General features: G+C 43.5%; 1 long non-coding RNA gene across 1 annotated transcript; it reads right to left on the minus strand.

The window, feature by feature from the left end:
* Positions 1-9,605: 9,605 nt before the first annotated feature.
* LOC122462134 lies at positions 9,606-11,783 on the minus strand. Its single transcript, XR_006284510.1, has 3 exons — positions 11,735-11,783; positions 11,223-11,469; positions 9,606-10,625 (listed from the first exon to the last, which is right to left on the minus strand). It is a non-coding gene; the product is annotated as an uncharacterized LOC122462134 (long non-coding RNA).
* Positions 11,784-14,083: the final 2,300 nt, after the last annotated feature.

The following is a 14,083-nucleotide window of genomic DNA, read 5'->3' on the forward strand; positions in this document are numbered from 1 at the left end:
GTATAGTTAAAGTGGTACAACTTGTGCGTTTAGGCAAGACCGTAGAAAAAGTACAAGGATGACCATGTGGTAGCAGCATCAGTCCCCTTCCTTCCCTCTACCAGGAAGCTCCCACGATTATCCCCTTTACAGAAGGCTCCTGTCTCTTTCACCTATTCTTCCTGTTCTATAAAAGAAAGTTTACTACCAACACTTCTACCCACACTGTTTTGACCACTTTGGAGAAGGAAGCGGGCATCCTTTGTAAGGGGTGCCACATGCAACCTTCCTAACAGTGGTTCTAGTCAAAGTACTAAAGATAAACACATTTATCCCCCCAAAAATTCCCACATTTTCTAATCACACTATCCCGATCAGCCAGATACTTAGGCATAACTAACAGTCCCACCAGAAACCTAAATATTTTTCAATCAATGACTGTACCTGAACTAAGGTAAGTAATGCATTTTTATTGAAAGACAAAGCCACCTATGTCACACTTGACCTATACGTCTTCTGTGAAAAGCTTATGCATCATTAACTTTGCCACTGAGCCCATGAAAATTGAAAATTTTAGCTGGAAATTGAAAGTTATTCCACATCTCATCAATACTCACTGCACTCCTAGCACCAGCCTATACATATTTCTCAGTCATTACACTTTTAAATGTGTCTTGACCTTATTTTCTAGCATTCTTTGTGCATTTGTCAGACACTTGCAATAATTAAATGACAAGTTGTCCAGAACTGCACACACCACATTACGAAGCTCCAGAAAGAAAAATCTGCTCTTTGACTTCCTTACAATGAAGATAAACACAATAGTAATTTTATGGTACTTAATTTAGATCACTGAGGAACTTAAAGTGTGAAAGATGAAGACTCAGTGGTCCTTCAGGTGGACAGACTTCCATCCACATGAGGGACATGCAGATATAAGCACTATGACAGCATCTTGTCTGAGGCTTTCAGACAATACCAGTTCTAAAGTGAACATTGGTCACAAAAGAGAGAAATTTCTTCTCTTTTATTATGCGCCCTATTCTCCACTCCATACTCAGGTGAATACTCCCACCGATTTAACTTGGTCAGCATGAGATAACTTGGAAATACAATACAGATGATTTAGCACTTGAGATGAAAGGCAAATATTAGGCAATTTATGATTCATTCTCTAGACAAGTTTTCTAGATCTGCTGTCCATATAGAATTAGTGTCTCCTGCTAGCAAGCGTTTTATTTCTTTGCCTGTCTCTCAGCTTCTACAGAAGATGGTCAAGACAAGTTTTCTATTATTCTTAATTTATATTCTGGAGGTGCCCTAAGGCCTTAGTTCAGAAGGGGCCTCAATATGCTAGGCACTATACAAATGCATCAGAAACAATCCATAAATCTGTGATAATACATCTGGTTTAAACTGCAGCCTTTTTACAAATTTACACTTACATGCTATGGCTAGTGGCAAATCTGCTTCAATAGAAAATAAATACAGCAGTGTATTTTGATATTGGCTGAGCTGCTTAGGAAAGGTAGGTGTCAGAGTTATTTTACATCTACTTAATTTTGTTCAGCAGACATAAAATGAACACAGGGCATCTTTGAATGCCAGGACAAGTATGTTTGTGGTGAACACAGGCTTACGACATTATACAAAGATATTACATGTAGCATGAGAACTTCAGTAAAGTTTACGGGCATAATCCTGAACACCCTCCACTCCTCCTGACTTCAGTTTACAATAGTAATTTTAGCCCATGTAGCCTCCAGTCAGTTTCAGTCTCCAGCATTTTATATACTAGCACAATGCCATGGTGTTCAGGTTCACTAAGCTGCAGTGCCAAGTTCAAAATCATTAAAAAACAGGTTGTGTGGAAACTTTAGAGAAAAGCCAGATTCTTTCTCCAGCCTCTCCCCCATGGTCCCTTTGGAGCTCCCTTTTACTCAACAGGGAGGATTAGACTGAAGTACTGAAATGATTCCTCAGCATCTAAAGGCCCAAGCCTCACCTGTAATATGGAATCTGATTGTGCAAAGTACTTGGGGCCCTCAGTTCCCATTGGATGAAAAGTAAGTTAGGTTTGTTCACAGTGAAAGAAGGTTGCACTCTAAAGGTGTTGTCAGTAAGACAAGAAAGGAAAGACTTTTGTCTTGGAAGGGTCTCTTTTTACAATATTTGGCACACTAACTCTTATAGCTATACATGCATTAGAATATACCCATTCTCCAGAAATGTTGCTGGAATATTGGCAAGAATAGAGGAATCCTGCATCTTGACAACTTCAGCCCATTGGTACATGGAAATTCTGATTCTTATTTATATTAAGGTCTCCTTGCATTACTCTGGCAGTTTAAAGGGGCTTGAAATTACAATTATGTTTACACTTATAAGGCCACTTTTCACTGCCAACCAGGGAAGTACAAAGGGGCCTTAGTGTAAATGAGAATTGGGAGTAGACGCATGTGGACGGAAGTGGATATCAGAATTGCATTCTTTAGGCTGAATTCAGCATAAATGTAAATTTAAAGAGACTATGCACTTTAAAATTATATATAATGTCTACGTTCACTTGACTTTATATATAAAAAAACCAGGGCAGTCCTAGTTCTTCATATAATGTCCCAGTATCCTTAGAACTTCTTTTGGGCTGCCTGAAGTGTCCTACTTTTTCATTTCATCAATCACAAGGTTGAAGAGTTTTATATAAATTTTAAAAAAGGGTTTGTTCAAGAAACATTGCTGCACCAAGCAGAGTTTGCTCTGTTTTGAGCAGAAACAAACAGTCCCATGGAATAAGCCTTGGTGTGATTAAGAGTGACTAGAGGGAGAAGAAAAGTCAAGTGAATGTAGACACGAGCAAAGCTCTTCTTTTAATCTAAGTGAACGTTAATGACACTCGTTTAATGTTTGAGGATAAAGTCATTTACAACATTAAGTTACTGGGACACCCTCCACTCTGAGAAATATGCCCGGAAGACTGCCAGCTTCAGAAGCCATCACAGCACACTTTTAAGTGCTGTTTTGTGTGGAGAGGAGTCTTTTGCAACCCTGAAAAATACCACCACAAATGTGTCCCTGGTTTCGATTGTGGAAAATCTGGTCATTTTCTGTAAACTAAATGTCACGTGCCAACTGGTGATTTAGTTGGTGTAGGTCCTGGTTTGAGCAGTGGGTGGACTAGATGACCTCCCGAGGTCTTTTCTATGGTCATAAAACTGGAATAAGCAGCAAAGTAGATCCCTGCTTTAGTATTCTGTGGGGACCAAAGCCCTGGTGTAAGATCTCCTCCAGACAATGGAGTTACACTCATTACACCACAGCTAAATATATGCCCAGGAAGGTTAAACACGGTAGAGTCATAAATTAAAGTCTCGGTTTTATTTTACACTCTGATAGTTGCGTTTCACCTTCACCTTCTGCACTTGGCATGTAAGTAGCTTTCATCTGCACGCTCACTGAATGCCAAATTGGTAGAAGTTATTCTATTCAGACCCTTTTGGGGCTTGATCATGAGATAACAAGTGTTCAGTGCTGCCCTTAAAAGCATAATGATTAAAAACAGGGGCCCTGCTGTGCCATTGCATTAGTCCAGATTACATAGTTGTAACTCACTGAAACCAAGGGATTTGCACAAGCATAAAGTGGAATAGCACCAGAGCACCTGGTCCTGCATTAAACGAGAATGCTGCTGAGTGGCTGCCAAGTTACTCCTGTACAGTAGGAATAGTCAAGACTAAAGAGGGGAACACAACCATGCAACTCGTTAGCATGAGGAGGATTATGCTTAAGATCATCTCTATTTATTCAGTCCCATTCTCCACCCCCTTTTTAAAAATCTATCAACTTGCAAGGAAGGGAGGTGGTATGCAGAGAGTTTGAGATTTACTTCTAATCAGGACTTCATCCTGCAGTTTAGAAATGAGTAACGAACAAGACAGGGCAGGGGAACCCACTCCTGTATAAAGGAGAGCCCTGTTGAGCAGCTGACAAGTTATGCCAGCCTACTGGAGAAAAGCAAAAGTTAGGTCATGCTAAGAAATCCCTTGTCTTTAACTAGTGGCAAGATTGTTGCAGGCAAAGACTTAAGGCTTGAACCAGGTACACTGAAGTCAATGGAAAGATCCAGGGTGCAATGAATTAAGTCCTTATTGACCAAATTCTGCTCTCAGTTATGGTGTAAGTCTGGAGTAATTTAATTGACTTCACTTGAGTTGTTTTGGATTTACAGAACTGTAATTGAGAGCAAAATATGGGCCATCATCTTCTCTGGGGGAATGGAAAAGGCAAATTATTTATCTGGTTTTAAATTTGTAGAGCCCAAAACATTAAAGGATTTAAACAAAGAATGAGTTTGACCCATGTGCTGCTTACAACTTGTTGCACCATCTCCCTGGCTTGGTTCTCTATTTCTCTTCATTGGGTTTCCTCATGCAAGCATCCCTTTGGAGAGCCAAGGTAGTTTTGCTTTTGCTCTCCCTCACTGCAGCACTTTCCCGGTGCTACTCATTTTGCAGAACGTGGATGCTGATAATGCACCAGCTCAGCAGCCAGGTGTCAATTCTTCTGCCTTCAGTGGTTTGGAGGTGCCTTTGCCTCAAGAACCTGTGATTTTACTCAGTTGGCAGCACAGATTCTACCAAGACCAAGTGCTTCAGATCCTTTCTCTAGAGGGTGTAAGATTGTGTAGGCATCTTCTTCCCCAGGAAAGAGACAAAGATTAAACAAAGGCAGAATTTTTTTTCCTGTGGCTTCCTTATTGTTTGCACTGGCAGTTTAAAGGTGAGCACACAACTGTTATTTAGCACAGTCAGACAGTGGCCACCTCCCAAACACCGCCTCCCTCATGGCTTCCGGGGGCGGGGGGGGGGGGGGGAGGAGCAGTGCGCTGCCAAACGCCCCCCCGCTTCAGTTTCCCCCTTTCCAGGGCTCTCTCAATTTACCCACCAAAACACCCTTCCTTGGGGCTGGATTTATTAAAATAGCAAAATCATTCCCAAAATAAAGTTCAGAAATCTCCATCAGCCTTTCCCAGCGGGGCAGGGGGAGCTCTCAGTCTTCCCTTCCTGGAGCTTTCTCCCTGATGACTCAAGGCTCCTTACTCGAGCCCACTAATGCCAGTGGGCATTGTCTGTCTTAGCAAGCTTCTGCTAAAAGCACTCACGACGCTTCTGCTGCTTCCTGAATCAGGTCCTCCATACCCAGCAGGCTCTACTAATTACACCCCACAACTCCATTCTAGGTGTGGCAGGAAGTACTAATTGGCTGGTGCTGGCTCGCTCTAGGCCTTAAAGGGCCGCCCCCCCATTATTGGCACATACCAAAATCTGAGCTTTGAGGAGCATTTCAACATCTAAAGGCTAACTTCTGAACCTCCTTGCTGGTTTTATAAAATCACCTATTCTGCAAATTAAATTAAAAGTGCAGAGTAACTCCCATTTCAATAAAGGGGAGTACTTCTGGAGTAAGGTGGTAGTCAGATTAACAACAAAAACAATCTCTTATAAAGCACTTTTCATCAGTAAATCACCACCACTTTCTTATCAATAGGAAAACAGAAACAGAAACCTAGCAGGCCAGAGGCAGACCTAGGAATAGAACCCAGATCTCATGAGCCCCAGTCAAGTAAAAAAATCAGCATCTGGCCCTAATAAAAATATGCCCATTTCTTGTAAGAAGGTACCAGTGGAGATCTTTTTTTGTGCTACAAAGAAAATGAGATGCTTTTGACTTGCTTCACACTGGATAGCTCCATATCTCTTGCTGGAGTCAGAAAATGGGTATTTGAAAATCCATTACAGATACACACAAGGCAGTATTGTCCAGCATGACCTGGTGCAGAAGCATCCTGATGTCTGGGGGTAAAACAAGTCCCTACACTTTTATCTGGAATCAGATAAATGCTTCAGATAACTCATTCTAGCTTCCCTGATACCCTGAGGCTAGATCTGCAAGCATATGTAACAGAATCTCCCAACTGTTAGTTAGCTCAAAGCAGGCTCACTTCAAGGTCTGCTAACCACTCCATCTCCTCCCCAGCTGCCCTAATTCTTTAAAAAAAATAAATAAATAAAAATGCTCCTGTCAGGTTTAAATGGTGTTTCTCAGTATGAATGATCAATAGTTTCTCTACTCTTCCCTTCCCCAATTCAAGCAAGAACTATTTTACCTTGGCATATCAAGAACTTAAACCGCATTATTCCCTAGTTTGCAACTTTGCTGGACTGGCAATCTAAATGATTGATCCACAATCTTTGGAGCTCACAGTTAATTACAAGGCAGCTTGTGGGCTTTGCTGAGACAGCTTGTTGGTTCAAATACATGAGGACCTAATTCTCAGTAAGTGAAGTTCATTTTTTTTTAAAGTCATACTATGTAAAAGAAGAATCATGCTTATAAATGGATGACCTTAGAGGGGGGAAATGAAAATGTTTAAACATTTTTCTGAGGTAATCACTGTGTTAAAATAACTGTAGTTTCTTCTGCTTCATCATAGCTGCCACAATGCTTAATACAGTCTCCTAGTACCACTACATTACTGTAGAGTTGGAATCAAGAAGGCAATTCCAAGTGCCCAAAACTTAAAGAACACTGAAAACACCAACCCTGGAACGGCATAAGTTGTTCTCTGACCCCATCCCCCAATCATAGCTTCTTGCTGTGAATACATGGTGGCACAGCTTTGTGAGGACATTTTCCTGCATGACTGAGAAGAGGAGGGAGAACTCAGCGGTGGTGACTTTAATAAGACCCTTGTCAAACTTGGAAGATAAATGTTGTTATAGCAGAGTTTGGCACAATGTTACAAGGAGGAGCAGGTAGGAATGCCTGTAGTTAAATCTGGCTATAACTAGTTTCGCCTTGTCACCGCTAGGCTCAGCTTCTCTCCCTCTGCATTCCACATGGACGGCCTCCCTTCTGCCTGGGCACCAGCTGGGGAAGCACTGAGAAGCCAGCATAGGCAGTCTCCTTGCTCTCAGTTCCTGTGCCTGGTTCCACAGCAGCCCCTGGTTGTCAGGTGGAACAATTGCAGGAAAAGCCCTCAGCTGCTGCAGCCCTCTGATAGAGCATGTTCCTCCACTCTCACTCCTAGGGATGCATAACTTTGGCAAAATTTGGGTGGGCTTTTCATGGAGACAGCAGAAGACATAACCCTAACAACAGGGTCAGTTCCTAAGCCCCTGCCACAGCCAAATTTCAGGTCCTTGCTATGAATAGGTTGACCACATATCCTGATTTTTTTAAAAAAGGGACAGTCCTGATATTTGGGGCTTTGACTTGTATAGGTGCCTATTGCCTCCCCCCCACCCCCCCGATTTTTCACCCTTGCTGTATGGTCACCCTAGCTACGAAGCATGGAAGCACTAGATCTTCTCAATGAAACAGCTGTAACACCATTTTAACATGGGCAAATATGTATTTTTCCTCTAACCTCATTCTCAGAAATTACTGAACCATTCTGGCTGAAAATTAAAAAAGCCTGAAGCTGACACCCAGCATGGAAGATTTCATTCTGAACTGTTAAAGTTTGGCAAAAAGTTATAAGCAACTGAAAATAGGGTCTTAGAATGGAACGTGGTGGGCATCTAACCGCAGGCTACATGACCTTTAATATCTGGACCTTGTCCTTTATAGTTCATAACATAAAATGGGTTGAGGGAGGTTGTATGGGGAAAAATTACGATCTACCTATTTCATGGAACACACCAGAAAGTAGCTGGGGCAGAGAAATATAGATAGATGTGAGGAACAATATCCAGGAGGAGGAAAAGCCCTTGAAAGGCAATTACTAATCATCATTAAGGATCTTGAGATCCCCAATAGGCTATTCAAACCCCATTATATACACACACACATGTAACTGGAGAAAACTCATTTGGAAAATGGGGGTGGCTGCCCTGGCTCAAAGCAAGCTTGTCTCAATGTACAAGCGGAGCCAGACAGATGAGTTTGTTGAGAGATCTCTGCACATGGCGGTAGTTAGTAGCTATGCACAAGGGGACTGAATGAAGGTCGCACAGGCAACTTAGTTCCGGCATTTCCTAGCTTAAGTGCTTGCCTTGGCCACCTTCACGTTCCTTTTAATGTAGTGTTTTGCGTGGAATATATTTGCCAAAAGTTTCAAAGTTAATGAGTGATTCTGGCAGATAATTTTTGGTGCTTAGCTTGAGAGGCTTTTAGAGGGCAGGTGCTCAACAGTTTCAGACAATTCAGCCTCTTGAAGGTGTCTCAGAGTTGGACACTTCTCCCCATTGGGGCACCCAAAATCATTAGTGCATTTTAAAAACGGTTGACCACAGTATGCAATCCTGTAGACCCAGACACATATTCATGCCCCTAGGACTTTTGCACCTGCGTTCTATCCACCAATTCATTTCTGTGCGACTGCTTCTGAAATTCCAAGGTGGTGAGGCCTTTCAAACAACCTCCATTTTGTTTTTTAAAAGATTGAGAGAAAGAAAAGGGAATTTTTCTCTGGCAAATATGGAATTCCTGTTGCCCCTCACCTGCCTCCAAATTATACAGGACAAACAATATTCAGAAAGCTGTAAGACATTGAGCCAATTACTGGTGCAGGACTGATTTGGAAACAGAAATCCTATGCCACGGGAAAGGGGATAGTCCTAACTTTTCAGCATAACAAACCACTTGTTTCGAACGTTGAAAAGTTTAAAGTCCACATACTTTTAGGCCTGGAAGAGTTATATCATTTGTAGAGGTTTCTTTAGGTCTCTGTTAGCCCTTTAAGGCTGGACTAACAAAGCAAAGGGATCTTGCCCCAGATATACATGTGGAGGGGATCCTCCGTGTGTGGAAAGGGGACTCACCTGCATTTCCACTGGCAAATTCTGCCCTCCTGCAACACAATGGGTATGATCCAAAGCCCACTTAATTCCATGGAAAGACTTCCAAGGGCTTAGGATCAGTCCCAATATGAAAGAAGAAGTTCAGTGGAGGGATCCTCAGAGATTTCCTTCCCTGAAACTCCCTCCTCTGGGATTGCCCCTGGGAGGGGGCAATCTGGCCCATGATCATTAAAGCACCGGGGCTTTATGAGCAGAGGTGTAAGGGGGGAAAAAAATAGTCCCACTAACTTTTTAAAAAACTTTTTTCAAACCATGGAGACAAAACATTTATACACTCTAGCTACTTCTATGCCCCCCCACCCCATCACTGCAGTATCTGAATATTTCCAAGCCCTATACAGAATGCATGATGACACAACGTGGCTAGGCACTTTGATGCCACAGATTGACTCAGGTAGTACAATGAGAAGAGCATCACATAAGTACCTAGATAGAGTGTGTAAATGTTGCATCGGCCCTTCTTTAAATGACCTGCACACTGTAACTTACTTGTTACTAATGTACCATCCCAAATTAACATCAATAAAATCTTTATATTACACTTTCCCCTTCTGCAGTTTTAGATATATGTTAAATTACAGCCTTGGATGACATTTGTGTCAGCACCAGAACAGAGCTTGTCAAGATTTGCAACCTGACGTCTTACATTTTCTTCTTCTCTGGCATCTTAAGAATTGTAAGAAAAGCTCAATGTGCCTTTTTGTCTCTGCCCAGATTCTCTGTGTTGAACCTGGACCATGCTTATCTTGTGGCTAAACTTCGCATTGCATAAAGTCAGCGCAAAAGGACTTCACCCCTTTTGACCTTCAGCTCCTCCACTCCATAGCAAGTTATGTCAGTTTCATTTTCGCTCTTGGTGAAACAGACCAAAAGTCAAAGCAAAATACATGTTTTTACTTTTTCTTGGACACACCAAAAAGCAAAATTGTTTACTTCTATAATCTCTCTCAGATAAACTGATATAAAAAGGATTTCCCTTCCATTTTTGCTGTTTCTGGGGCGGGGGGAAAGGGGGGAGAGAATCCAATGCTTTACACACATTGGGACTTTTGATTTAAAGTCCCTTATGGACACTTAAACCAAAATTAGTGGCTATTATTCGTATAACCACCAGGGGGCACATCACAACTTGCATAACACAGTAGAGCTTTTGTTTATGAATAAAAAGCAGCAGCGGCAAAACACCTAATTTCAAGTTAAGCCCTCTTTCATTACCATGGGTCCTCCTTGATTTTATTTAGTATGTTAAACCTTCTCATTAATGGTAACTTCTGTAACTAGGGATTCAAATAATACTTGTCTACAGTGACTTACATTAATTAAAATAGTTATTTTTTGTACAAAAAATAATTTGAATCATAATTAAATACAAGGTCATGTTAAACAGTGATCAATTTAAATAGGAATGATTACAGTACAAAAACTGTAGGAGATCCAACTTCCTCTTTAGCCTGAGTATATGCTGTTATGTAGGCTAATGTGGAATCTCCTATTTTCATGCTTTCTTGTCTGTTTCACTTATCTCTGAAGATATTGAAATATTTTCATGTATTTTCAGTAGATACGTGTGATCAATGTGTTACTCGACTCAGAGCTGAAAATTAGGTTGTTTTGTGCATTTATTCTCGGGGGAATAGAGAAATTTCAACAGTGTGGATCAAACCATATCAAGTAAATGACAAGAGTTCAAGGCAGTAGGTGGTAGAGCTTTATGTCAGACAAATGGTTCAATCTTCCTTAGCTTCACCTCGAGCAATGAGAAATACAAGAGGCTAGAAAACGAGTCTGAAAAATATTAAGATAATTCAGATTAATTGAGAGGGAAAGTTTCTTGTAATAAGTTTTTTGTTTGGTTGGTTTTAAAAAAACCCCCAACCAGCTACTCAAAAGCTTATGGGAATTTTCTGCTATATTTTGCCCAAAGACTTGTTAGGCAATGGGCAGGTTTTTCATGGAAATGCTGGGAAAGTACAAAGTTTAATCTCATAAAGGCCATGGTTCCAGGATATTTTGCAGCATGAATAAATGCAAAGGTGATTAACTTCACATCTCTGAATGAGACAGATGACAAGTTGCAAAGTTTTGCTGGCAGCTAAGAACCAAGGATCCTGTGGTGCTCTGAAGGGATTTTGCTATAAAAATGGGACAAGAAATAACATTGTGCTTGTTATCTCTCCTTAAGTCATAATCTGCTATCATATACCTTGAGCTCAAATCAACACTTACTAATGTAAACAATTCCAGACCTTTCTACCTTACAGTTTTTAATACTACCATCCATCACTGCAGTACCTGAGCTCTTATTAAGAAAAGAAGAATGAGAGAGGGGACCTGATAACTGTCTTCAAATACGTTAAGTGCTGTGTGATATGGTTCACTCACCAATGCAGTGCCTCCTGCTGGCTGTCCCAGGGATTAGCTCTGTTAACCAGTGCATCCTCTTCTGATGGTGTCTCACATGCAGTCACTTCTGCTCCTAGAAGTATGTTGGAGCAAGGACCATGGCATCCTCTTCCGGACACAGCCCTTAGCTGTATCATGCTCTGATCTTCGCTGTTCCAGGGGAACTGCAGTCCACCGTCTAGCCGCTTCCCTCACTGGCAACTGCAGCCAATCATCTAGCCACTTCCTCAGTGGCGGGGTGGGGAGGGGGAAGAGAGTAAGAACCAGGGCCCACCTACTACTCCAGGTCCCAGCCCAGGGACCCTATAGATAGCCAACACTTACTACATTCCCTCTGACTCCTCAGTTCATTTCCCTTGGCCTCTTCCCCACAGCCCCCAACACCCTCACCTCAGGGCCTCAGCTTGAAAATCCCTGTAGCTAACCAGGACCCATCTTTAGCTCCCCCAGTTGCTGTTAGCAGTACTGTTCTGTCCAGGGTGCTGGCATACCTTCCTCCTGCTAGGAGCATGATCTTCCCTTTTCAAGCTCCAGCAAGCTACTGATCATGCTCTGCCCTGCAGCTCTTATATGGACCTGCAAGGTCCTGATTGGCTGCTCCTCACAGACCCTGTGTAATTGGCTCTGTCCTGAATAGCCTTCTTAGGGCCCTCTGTAATTGGCTGCCTGCTGCACAGCTTCCCTAGGGTTCTATTAACCACTTGTGGGCCAGTGTGGGGAAGACACCCCATCACAGGCTGTTATAAAGAAGATGGTGATCAAATGTTCTCTATGTCCACTAAAGACAGGACAGGAAGTAAGGGGTTTCATCAGCAGCTAGGGAGATTTAGGTTAGATATTAGAAAAACTTTCTAATTATAAAGATAGTTAAACAGTGGAATAAGGTTCCAAGGGAGGTCACAGAATCCCCATCATTGGAGGTTCTAAGAACAGGTTAGACAAACTCCTGTCAGAGATGGTTTAGGTTTCCTTGGTCCTGCCTCAGTGCAGTGAATGGACTAAATGACCTCTCAAGGTCCATTCCACACCTACACTTCTTTGATTTGTTGGGTGCTAAGCAATTCTGAAAACCAGGCACCCAGCTTTAACAATTTCGGACCCTTCCCCTACTAATATGTCAGTAATATTGTCGGCTGGTGGGCTCAACCACCAGTCTGGGAGAAAATAATTAGCCACACACAAATTAGTTCATAGCCCTTGCCTCAGGGCTCTGTTTCTTGTCCAACACAGAAAAGAAAACATGGAGTGAAGACATAAAGCAGTGATCTTGTTGCCTATGTAGGTTGTGGGCTCTCTGGTTAGGGTCAGGGCCTCCACTCAGCTGAAGGACATTCACAGGGTCCTCTGCCCCCCTGAAGTCCTCTGCTACTCAGCTGGTACAAGAGAGTGTTCTGTTAGCACCTTTCCTAGCTCCCTCATTGAACGGAGGGCCTCGTCTATCTCCCCAGCTGGTAATTATCAGACCCAATTGTGACAGGTTGCCCCCCGTCCAGGGTGCCACCTGAGGTACTGGAGTCCCACTGAGCCGGCCCATTTCACCAGCCTGGACTGCCTCACCCTGTCCTGCTGTACCAGGCCCTCAAGCCTCCTCTAGCACCCACACAGGTAGGGACATGCTCAGCTGCAGAAAGACACAGATACTGAAATCAGCTATGTGTGGAAAAAATCAGCTAGGGCAGTGGTTTTCTAACTTTTTTTCTGGGGACCCAATTGAAGAAAATTGTTGATCCCCACGACACAACAGAGCTGGGGATGAGGGGTTTGGGGTGTGGGAGGGGCTCAGGGCTGGGGCAGGAGGCTCTGAGGTGGGGCCAGAGATGAGGGATTTGGGGTGTAGGAAAGGGTTCCAGGCTTGGGGGGGGCTCAGGGCTGGGGCAGGGAGTTGGGGTGCAGGAGGGGGTCAGGGCTCTGGGCTGAGAGGTTTGGGGTGCAGGGGGGCTCAGGGCTGGGTCAGTGGGTTGGGGTGTTGGAGGGGGGTCAGGCTCTGGGCTGGTGCTGAGAGGGTTGGGGTGCAGGTAGGGGTCAGGGCTCTGGGCTGGGGGTTCAGGCTCTGGGGATGAGTGGTTTGGGGTGAAGGAAGGGGTTCTGGGTTTGGGGTGGCTCAGGGCTGGGGCAGGGGATTGGGGCGCAGACTTACCTCCAGTGGCGCCCAGTCAGCAGCGCAGCAGGGGTGCACCGTGGACTGCGCTGCGCCTCGGAAGTGGCCAGTAGCAGGTCTGGCTCCTAGATGGAGATGCACAAGTGGCTCCAGGCAACTCTTGCCTGCAGGCACCATACCCCCTGCTCCCATTGGCCGGGAACCGGGCAATGGGAGTGTGGAGCCAGTGCACAGGGTGTGGGCAGTGCAAAGAGCACTGTGGCTCCTGCCTAGAAGCCAGACCTGCTGCTGGCCGCTTCCAGGGCACAGTGTGGTGTCAGAAAAGGTAGGCTCCTTCCTTCAATGTGGAGGAATCTACGAATAGCTTTTTGCCCCCAGTTATGAATTTCACAAACTGGTTTAGAGAGAACAAAACAAGTTTATGAACTAGAAAGGATAGATTTTAAGTGACTACAAGTGATAGCAAACCGATCAAAGCAGATTATTTTAGTAAATAAACAAAAAATGCAAACTGAGCTTAACACACTAGATAGGTAGGATATAAATTAGCAAATTCTCACCCTGAGTGATAAACAGGCTAGCAGATTCTGAAGGTATAAGTTGCCTTGGCTTTCCCAGGTTTTCATACACAGGTTAAAGATCCTTCCCACAGTTCCCATCACTTCCCACAGTTCAGTCCTTGCCCCTCAGGTGTTTCCAGGTATGTTGTTGCAGGGAAAGTGAGGTATCCTTATGAGTCACT

This window comes from Chelonia mydas, chromosome 1 (genome assembly GCF_015237465.2).
Source record: "Chelonia mydas isolate rCheMyd1 chromosome 1, rCheMyd1.pri.v2, whole genome shotgun sequence".
Lineage (NCBI taxonomy): Eukaryota > Metazoa > Chordata > Testudines > Cheloniidae > Chelonia > Chelonia mydas.